The sequence below is a fragment of the Capsicum annuum genome, chromosome 1 (genome assembly GCF_002878395.1).
Source record: "Capsicum annuum cultivar UCD-10X-F1 chromosome 1, UCD10Xv1.1, whole genome shotgun sequence".
In the NCBI taxonomy this organism is placed as follows: Eukaryota; Viridiplantae; Streptophyta; class Magnoliopsida; order Solanales; family Solanaceae; genus Capsicum; species Capsicum annuum.
The window spans coordinates 230,083,371-230,093,383 of record NC_061111.1 but is presented as its reverse complement, the minus strand read 5'-3'; the positions used below and the strand labels follow the sequence as shown (position 1 = coordinate 230,093,383).

The window sequence follows — 10,013 nt, the reverse complement described above, 5'->3', positions numbered from 1 at the left end:
GAAGCTTCTAGATGATTCTAGAACTATTGGCTAAGTCTATAAATACTCTTGAAGACAAGTGGATAAATCAGTTATAACAGATTTATTTCCCATTCTATCAATGAGTACTCTACTTCTAATTCTTCTCCATAACTAATACTCTTCTTCTCTAGAGTTAGAAGATGAATTGCGTGTTGTTGCTGTAAATTTCACAAGAAATTTAAGCCTCTCTGAACCTTGAAGTGTACATATTTTAGAATTTCTTTTCTAGTTCTTTTAAATGTTGGAGCAGTACATTATCAGTGAAAATTCATGTTTTGGTGACCCACGAGAAAGAGAACATTCAAACTCATATGTTTAGAAGAGGATCAGTCATGACCATTGCATAATTGGAGGCAAGTTGGACAAAAATAAGCACCGATAGGCGAAAACATGGCATATACCCATGTAGAGATAGCTAAAGCGCATGAACCGCCTATGTTTGCAGCACATCTCTGATTAATCGAACAGGAGATTACACTGGTAGCGCTGCAAGATGTAATCTATACCATAATACACATTATATTTATATCAACGGCCTTGCATATCAAGCGTCTCATCCAAACATTTCACTCTTTCCAATCCATCACTAATCAAGAACTGGATTCTTTGCTTGTCATTGCAATTCCTATTATTCTCCATCTCTTGTCTTATAATCTGCCTCAAATCAGCTGAAGGAAAAAAGGTCCAATGGAAGTCATTGAGTAAACAGATATTTGAAAACTTACGAACAATTTCCAGAAAGTATTAACATGCTCAAAGAATCAAAAATAATTAAAGGATAAAGAACAAAATAAAACACTCTATGGCTGAGAATTAGAAGAGTATGACTGATATGGATAAAAACAACTTTTGATTCATTCTTCATGGCAACATTTCTGCAAATGCAATAAATTTCTGTACAACTTTTTTCGGCAATAATGTACTTACCCTTCTTTTTTGAAATATTAAGAAGTAACATTATTTAAAGTGCCTTGAGTCTTTCTTAGCAAAGGCCAGAGTTGCAATGACAAAAGGATGAGAACAATTTTTTTTTGGAAGACCCAAGTTTGATTCACAAGTAGTGACAGATCACATTCATATTTCAGTATTTTATTGATGGACTCTCATCAGGTAATTCTTTCTCTCTAGTACCGGGAGAAACTTAATGGCTCATAGATTTAACAGACACCGCAAGCTTCCTCTTTTCTATATTGAGATTGCAAAAGAAGAGCCCAAAGAGCAGGAAAGATTTGGATAGCAAAATGTGCCAAACATCATTGCAATCTCGTTAGTGTAAGTTGATAAAAAGTACAGAAATAGATTCAACACGAATTAAGAAACAGGACATAAGCTCGTTTTCGGAGGATATGCCTCACCTCTAGCATGAGAAGGTTCTTTCCTTGATATTCTTAGAGCATGTCGGTACAGCTTTAATACTCGGGCGCGAATAAGGAAGTCCTCTAATGCGAGAGTCATTCCTGATTCCCATGAAATAAAAGGTTTCAGTTACTCAAAAACTGTAGATTCATTTATGAGTAGAAACAAACTAGAAACCCTGCTACATTTAGTGAATTAACAAATTAGGAAAATAAGCATTACTTTATGTCATTATCCGTAATCCTATATTAACATTGAGCTACGCAAACCGATTACTAGGATTGGCAAAATTAGGCAATAAAAACATTACTCCTACAACCCTCCAAGCATGGGTGAGGTAATGACCTACCTATTTATTGACTCGGCCTATTATGACTCGTCCAATTCAGTTCATCTAAATGTCTACTGATATGTATCCCAAACGGACCCATGAGAAACATTGTCAAAAATGCTTTAAAAAGACTTTTTATTATATTATATAAAGTCGACAACAACCACAATATACCTAGTATAGTCCTCAAGTGGGTTCAAGGGAGATTAGAGTATACACAAACCTTACCTTTACACTGGGAGGTAGATATATAAAGTCATAATAATGAAAAAGAAGTGTTTCTTAGGTAATAAAAAAATTAAAATCAAAACGTGGTACCAATTTGACCGGCGGTTAGGTTATGACCCACTGTTTAGTCTATTTTAGCCGATACCATTTCATCCAAAGTAATCTTTGGGATGGTCAACTCAATCCATTTTGACTACCCCTCCTCGAATTCCGCCAAACTCACCCATTCGACACCACTACAGGTTACTGTGCAAGTGGTACAAGCTGGCAGCAGCAAACAATAGTAATCACAAGGAAATAAGGACCAACAATAATTAAGCTTTAATCTCAAGCTAGTCGGCACAAGGCTATATGAATTACCACTACCCATGTCACTTCATTTAGACCCATCTCATCTCAATAGTCAAAAAAAAAAAAAAAAAAAAAATGGGTGTTGCATCCCTACAAGTTTCCTGCATTTTTATCACGACCCGAACCGAGGCCCTGGCCTTAACGAGCATCCCGAACCATGAAGGACCGGACGCACCTTTCTGTCTGGCAATCATACACAACATTCATATGCTTTAACAAATGCAGAAATAAGTAATAAAGATGGTAACATGGTCAAATCACTTAGTTCAGCGGAATAATACGAAACTTTAGTTCACAACATTCAACAAAACATTTGACACCAGTCTGTGAAATCTCTAACATTGTGAAAGTCAACATCTGTCTAAAGACTGGGACAAGGCCCTAGTTAGACCGTAAAACAAGAGAAATAACAAAGTTTAATGACCAGGCCTTTCGGAATAGAGAAGCTCACCAACTGCAACTTCTCACACACGAATCTACTGTTGAACGGGACCCCAGGACTGTGTCTCAGATCCTAAAATATAGGGGGTAACTACAGATGTATTGGTATGTGAAACAACTCAAAATAACATGTTTTATACAAAAATAGATGAGAGCATTTCATGATAACAGTGAACATAATATAAGTAGAAATACATGGGCATATTTAATAAAGTTCAAATCAATTCTTGAAAATCTTGACTAACTCTTTTTTATTCTTCTGAGCTAGTCGGTACACCCTACAAATTTGAAATTCCACGGGCTATGTAGAACCCGCCCTTGACTCGGCAGCCAAGCCTCCAATCCAAGTAGCCGCTAGAATTTGGAGCTGGTAATACCCACATGTGAGCACACCACAGGAATCCCCCCATGTGAGATGTCCTAGTTATTTTATTATCCTCCCATGTAGGATACAATATCATATGACCCGCATCGGCAGCTATAATTTCCAGCGATGAACCCTTACACTCAAACACCTTCTTCGGGTAACCTACTAGCTCTCTTAAGCCCAACTTTTAGTTCTTTAAAATAGACATGTTCATACTTTCAAAACATTCGATACTTATCTTTTTAAGGGCATGTAATCACCGGGTATCGTCATACCCTGACTTGAAAGTCAATCAAATCACATCATATCAATTTGTATCCCTTTTTCACTTATTATCATATTAATGATCACCCTAAATTTTAAACATCAGATGAGAGAAAGTTATGCAATAAATCTTTCATTCAAAATCTTCATCAAAACATTCTCCTCCCAATTGCGGAATCAATAGGTGGTCATCCCATATTTGTAATTTCTTAAAATCCAAGAAAGTTGTTAATTTGATACAATGAACATTTATCATGTGAAAACATATACTCACCATGTCATAAACAGTACCAAACCATGATCATTTAACAATCATTCATCCATTAGTTTTTCATTTAGAAAGTTCATGTTTTTAAACAACCCATAACAATCAAAATCGACATATCATGATAAAAGAGTGAGTTTTGATCATTCATGCTCTCATTCAAACTTTACAAAACATACGAAATCAAATATGCATAGTTATAGTTCAACTTCCATGACAAGTGGTTCAAGACAACATATATTTTTCATCAAAACAATCCCATGATGCATATTTTTTGAAAACAATAGCGAACAATTCATTATAAAACACAATTGTGGATCTTTAATCTAGATTAAACGTTTAAACTTATGCCCATAGTTTTTAGAGTAGTCCCAAATACCTTAGATTATAATATTTGAAAGATGAAACCCGGATCTTGATCCATTTCTTGGAATTCTTGATCTTAGGATGAGTTCTTGATCTTTGGGGGAGGAGTTAGGGTTTTGATTTAGAGAGAAAATTGAATAAAAGATGTAATTGATGCTTCTTGAGGCTGAAATTCTATGTTATGGGTGGTTTAAGGTGAAGTAAAAGGACATTTTTCCCTTAAAAACACAAAAACAGAACCTGGGAAATAGTTGGGGGCGATGGAGCGCGCGTCGAGGGCATATCGCCTTGGCCTACTGCTCTTCACAAAAATGGCTATAACTTTTTGCTCGGGTATCGTATTTTGGCAAAATTAATATCTTTGGAAAGCTAATTCAATTATATATAATTTGGTGTGTCTTGATCTGAAAAATTATATGTGTATTGAAAGTTATACATGTTCAAAGTAGACCCTTGTAGAATCAAATATCAAACTTCGGATGAATGAATGACTCTAAGCTCATCTTTGCTCCTAGTGATTTTTAAGAACACTTTTCACCTCATAATCACTTAATACAATAGGAGAAGGATCATGACACATGAATTTAAATATAAACCATGGAATTATAGCTTAAGCACGTAGGAATGACGGTTTATTTCTAGCTAAAAAATGTGGGGCATTACAATTTTACAGATCCCCCAAAAAAGATTAAAACAGATCCCTAACAAATGTTAAGACTAATGTTAGGTTAGTAATAAAATCAAGCCTTAAACTCAACTAGTTGGTTGTAACATCCCGTACTTTTAATGCTCAAATAATGCTTTTAAAATAAGCCATAGGACCCCTATATCGATGGTAAATCATGTTTAGTTTTTGTGGGTTGCATTGGGGGTTTTAGGTATTAAAAATGAGTTGGCGTCGCAAAGGGGACCCACCGAAAAGGGTATATGCCGTGGAGGAATCGCAAAAATCCACTAGAATGGGTTTTCTTTGGCCTTGTGCAGCAAACCTAGTGGTTTGCTTTGGCCTTGCACCGCAAACCCTGTGGTTTTCTTTGGCCTTGCGCCGCAAACCCTGTGGTTTGCTTTGGCCTTACGCGTCAAGCCATTCTCGGGCGTCAAAAAGTGTTCTATTTAACTTATTTTAAGGGCGTTGAGGTCTTTTCACACCGTATAACTGTTTCTAATCCTTTATAGGTGAAATTAGGTTCTTAAAACACGCTATTGCACTTCTCAAAATCCCCAAATAATCTTTCCTTAAGAAAGAGAAGAGAAACTACTTAGGGTTGAGGATTTTAAGCTCCGACAAATTACTCTACGCTTTCATCATTATCAAGGTTTATAGGACTATCCTAACTCTCATGGGCGTAAGTTTAATGTTTGTAACAAATTTTTAAGATATAAAATTATGTATATATAATGGGTTTTGGAAATCATTTAAAGAGCATTCATCATGAACCCATTTTGATGAAAGTACGTATTTATCATGGGTTTTTCGATAATCTTGATTCATAATCATGTGCATATATGATTAGAGTTCGAAAAGTGACTTATGAGCATGACTTGTGAAATTTTCTTCCTCGTGATAAAATTTATGGTCTTAACATGTTATGAATCGTGAAATGGATTTGAGAGCTTGAATTACAAGCCCCTTTTTTATCATGAGATTATGTATAAGCAATGTTTGGACTGTTTTATAAATGGGGATGATTCTTGAGTTTAAATTCCTCTTTACTTATTATGCCTGGTTGTTTTATATGTTTTCAAAGAGGTGATTATTATTCTGTAATTATTTCTTAATGAAGAATCACATATGTTTTATGTAAGAATTGACCACCACATGTTAATGTATTGAAAAGACAGTCTTTTGCATAATTTCATATGATATTTGATATAAGAACTCTCTCAAGTAACGTTTAAATATTTTGGGTGGTCATTAACATGTTTTAAAATAAAAAAAGGGCTATGGATATGATGTGGTACGATATGAATGACTTGCAAGTCTGGGTATGACGATACCCTATTATGATATGCCCTTAATAGAATAAGGAATGAACTTTTTCATAAGCATGAAGTATGATTTCAAGAAGGTTAAAAATGGGCTTAAAAGAGAGTTAGATGGATACCCAAAGAAAGCACTAGTTCAGATAACTTGTTGCCCAAAATCGTGTTTTGCCGACGTGGGATTCATGACATGTTACCTACATAGGAGGATAATCGAGACCTCTCACATGGGGGGATTTCTACTATATACTCATATGGGAGGTATACCAGCTTATGAAAACTCCAATCTTTGCGGAAAACTCGGATTGGGGGCTTGACCACGGAGTCAAGAGCGGACCTATATAGCCCGTAGATATTCAAAATTATAGGGTGTACCATCAAGCTCAGAAGTAACGAAAAGAGTTGAGTCTATAATTTATAAGGATGTTTTGAAGCTTTTGTTTTATGACCATGTGTTTATATATATGCATATATACATACGTACATACATACATATATATATATATATATATATATATATTATGATCAATTGTTTTTCACAAATGCTCTCAGTTATGATTTTACGAAATATATGTTATTTTTGGATTGTTCTATATACCAATACTCTCCAAGTGTTGACCCCCTATATTTCAAGTTCTGAGGCACAGTTCTGTGGTCCAGCTAACTAGTAGATTATTTCTAGATATTCAGAGTTGGTGAGCCTCCCTTACTTCGGAAGGCATCTTTCCTATATATTGTTTCCTTTTTAGTTTTATGGTCCGGCCAAGGGCCTTGTCCCAGTTTAGACAGACTAGTATGTTCAGTTTAGTAGAGGCTTCGTAGATTTTTTTAGATTGGATTTGGGTTTTATTGTGGATTGTTGTAATGATGTATTAAGTTAGAGTATTGGACCCTCTTGTTTTTAGTTTGTCTTCTGTATTTTTATTTCATACGAATTATGCTTATGATCACATGCTAAGGGGTCTGTCAGGCCTTCATGATTCGGAATGCCCATCGCATCTAGGGCCTCGGTTTGGGTCATTATAAGCTTGGTATCAGAGTACGATTTAGGGTCTTGGGGTATCTAAAAAGCCGTATCGAGTAGAGTCCTATTTATGGGTGTGTAGCGCACACCCTGAGATATTTAGGAATGCTCCTCTTTTCTTCATTTTCTAGTTCATGCTACAGAGTTTAAATGTTTCCTAACTCCTGACCTTTTATGTTTCAGATAATACCTCCCCGTAGATCTAATGAGTAGATCACCTCAGCCAGGGCCTCTATCCCTGTTGGGACAAATGATGAAGAACTCCACCTAACTCATAGTATGTGGACCAGTTATAGAGCTCGTACCCTAGAGTTCACTGCTAATCCAGGGGTTCCTCCAGTCCAAACTAGCCCACCTCAGGCTCCTCAATCCAGTGTTAACCGTACCCAGTCTCCTCAAAGAGAAGTCTCGAATGCTGAGTTTTGTCAATCCATCCATATAATTACTCAGCTTGTGTCTTCTCACACCTTTCGACCTGGAGATATGATTTTTGTGCCTAGTTCCTCTTAAATTACTCAGGTTGGCCCATTCATGAGGTTGAACCCACCCACTTTTATGGGTACCAAGGTTTAGGAGGACCCCCAAGGGTTCAAAGATGAAATAGGGAAAATATTCAGAGTAATTCATGCTAGTGATACTGAGGGGGTAGAGTTTGCAGTTTATTAGCTAAAGGACCTGGCTAAACAGTGGTACGATGAGTGGGGAGAGTTGAGAGGTGAGGATGTTGAACCTGCTGTGTGGGGAGAGTTTTCAGAAGCTTTCCTGGATTATTTTTTCCCCTAGGAATTGAGGGAGGCCAAGGCTGAGGAATTTGTTAATCTGAAATGGGAGAAGATGAGCATCATAGAATATACTTTGAAATTCACCCAGTTGTCCCATTATGATCTAGAGTTGGTGTGCAACATAAGGGGTTATATAAGAAAGTTCGCATCCAATCTCTCAAATGATTTGGTGTTAGAATGTAAGGAGGTAATGCTGAACAAGGACATGAATATCTCCAGGCTAATAGTATAAAAGAGAAGAAAAAGAGGAAGGCAGAGGTAGAGAAAATATAAAGGCAGGCTAATATGGCTAAGTCTACTGATCAGCATGCCATTCAGTATCAAGGTGGCAAATGAGATAAGAAATGGTCTAAGAAGAAATTTTGGATTAATGCTAGGTCCTCAACTAGCGCCCTGATGCCCAGACCTCCAGTCGATCAGAGGTTCCATAATTCCCAGCCTAGCAATGGGTCGAGGTTGCAGGGTACTCAGTCCCAAGGAAGTATGACTCGGCCCTTAAGGTCACACCCTCGTTGTAACTCATGTGGCAAAAATCACCCGGTGAAGTGCTATATATGGGAAAACTTTCATTATATGCATCATCTTTGTCACAATTAATTCACTTAAATTTTCAGTAAAGTAATTCGATTTTTTATATCATTTTCATTATCATAGAAAAATAATTATAAATTTGTAGGTCTTTTGTCAGCAGGAACTAAATTCTCAATAAAGTGGTATATCTTTCCCATGACTCTAAATGTATATATCCAGTGATCGCTCTTTTTTAAGTTTTTATCATAAATTACTCCAAGAGAGGGGAATGGAAACATATTATTATATGTTCTACTATAGATGCAAAAATGTTAACTTTCTTCAGTGTTGCCTTGAAATAGATTCCATAATTTCTCTGGCATTTGGGGGGAAGTTAGTTTAATCAAGCCCTTATCGAAATAAAATCAGGTGATTCATATTGAAATCTTTTTCCTACACAAAATTTATAGTCAGGTATTTTTTTTAAGTGCACATAACTTTTCAAAAATAGATTACCATTCTGTGTATTTTTTTCTAAACATTTGTTATCTATAGATCATAAACTATACAAACAAATTAAGTCAACTATCATATTGTTACAGCGTAGAGACGTGTACCTTTATTTGAAGCATTCAGTGGAGTCGAAGACTTTTCGGTTACTTCACATCTACGTGATGTTGATACTAATATTTCGAAGTTAATAGTAAGATAAAGATAATGAATAAAATTAGTTACAAGTATGCAATTTCCCTGGACTTACCTACTCCGAAGATAGAGGCGCAGGCAGTTATTTGTGTAGTCACAGAAGCATGTCCTACAAAGTGTTGGAAGAGAAAGTTGCATAAATGCTAGTAAATCAATAGACATACAAAGATATATGTATACATGCCAAAGTAGTAATACATTTTAGGTTCCCGACCTTCATTACAAGGTGGAAATTGAGCTCAAACTTAAATTTTTGTCATGACTCTCAGCTTCCAATAATGACATTGTATTATCTGTCTGTAGCATAAGTCGATGCCTTTTTTATTTGGATTTCTAGCTTGTTGTTGTGATAGAAGTAATTGTTTTCTTTTTGGTGACATTTGCACATATCTATTATGGCGTAGCATATTTCTATGCAGATATCGTTGTTCCTTATTTTTCAGCTTTTTGCAGTCCATCGTTATTACTTGTCAACATTTCTATTACAAGTAATTTTCAATTTCGTTGAAGAAATTAGTATATATTGATGTAAGTGAAGATACATATTCTTAGATACAAATGAGAAATCTGATAAAACTTAACACCGCAACTAAAGATACATATACTTAGATATATAGGAGAAATCTCATGAAATTTAAGACTGTCAAAAAGAAAGAAAATTAGCTAATGTAGCCCTTTAATTTAAAAAAAAAAAAAATTAGCTAATGTAGCTACTTATAAATTCGGATACACTGATTTCATTTTGGATCTTAAAATCATGGTTAAAACAAACCTAATGCTTAAAACTAAACTTTATGAGAAACATGCAACTAAAAATTTAAATAAAAAGACATAGCAAAAAAATAGAAATTACCTTAGATTAGAAATTTCATGAACTCCGAATAATATTTCAGATAGTAGAGATAAAATTATAGACTTTAAGAGATGAGATGAGTCAGTGACTCAAAATTATAGATCTGCAGGAAAAGGAATAAAAAAAAACTCACCAGATTATTACATCTAGAATAGAGAAAGAGTCA

At 35.4% G+C, this 10,013-nt stretch overlaps 1 long non-coding RNA gene across 3 annotated transcripts; it reads right to left on the bottom strand.

Moving 5' to 3' along the window:
* Positions 1-312: 312 nt before the first annotated feature.
* On the bottom strand, positions 313-9,980 carry LOC107856910. 3 transcript variants are annotated; one of them, XR_007053657.1, is made up of 6 exons: positions 9,848-9,980; positions 9,050-9,103; positions 8,907-8,972; positions 2,739-2,801; positions 1,377-1,478; positions 313-689 (listed from the first exon to the last, which is right to left on the bottom strand). It is a non-coding gene; the product is annotated as an uncharacterized LOC107856910 (long non-coding RNA). The 3 variants fall into 3 exon arrangements; XR_007053656.1 differs by lacking the exon at positions 2,739-2,801; XR_007053658.1 differs by lacking the exons at positions 2,739-2,801; positions 8,907-8,972.
* Between the last annotated feature and the right edge of the window lie 33 nt (positions 9,981-10,013).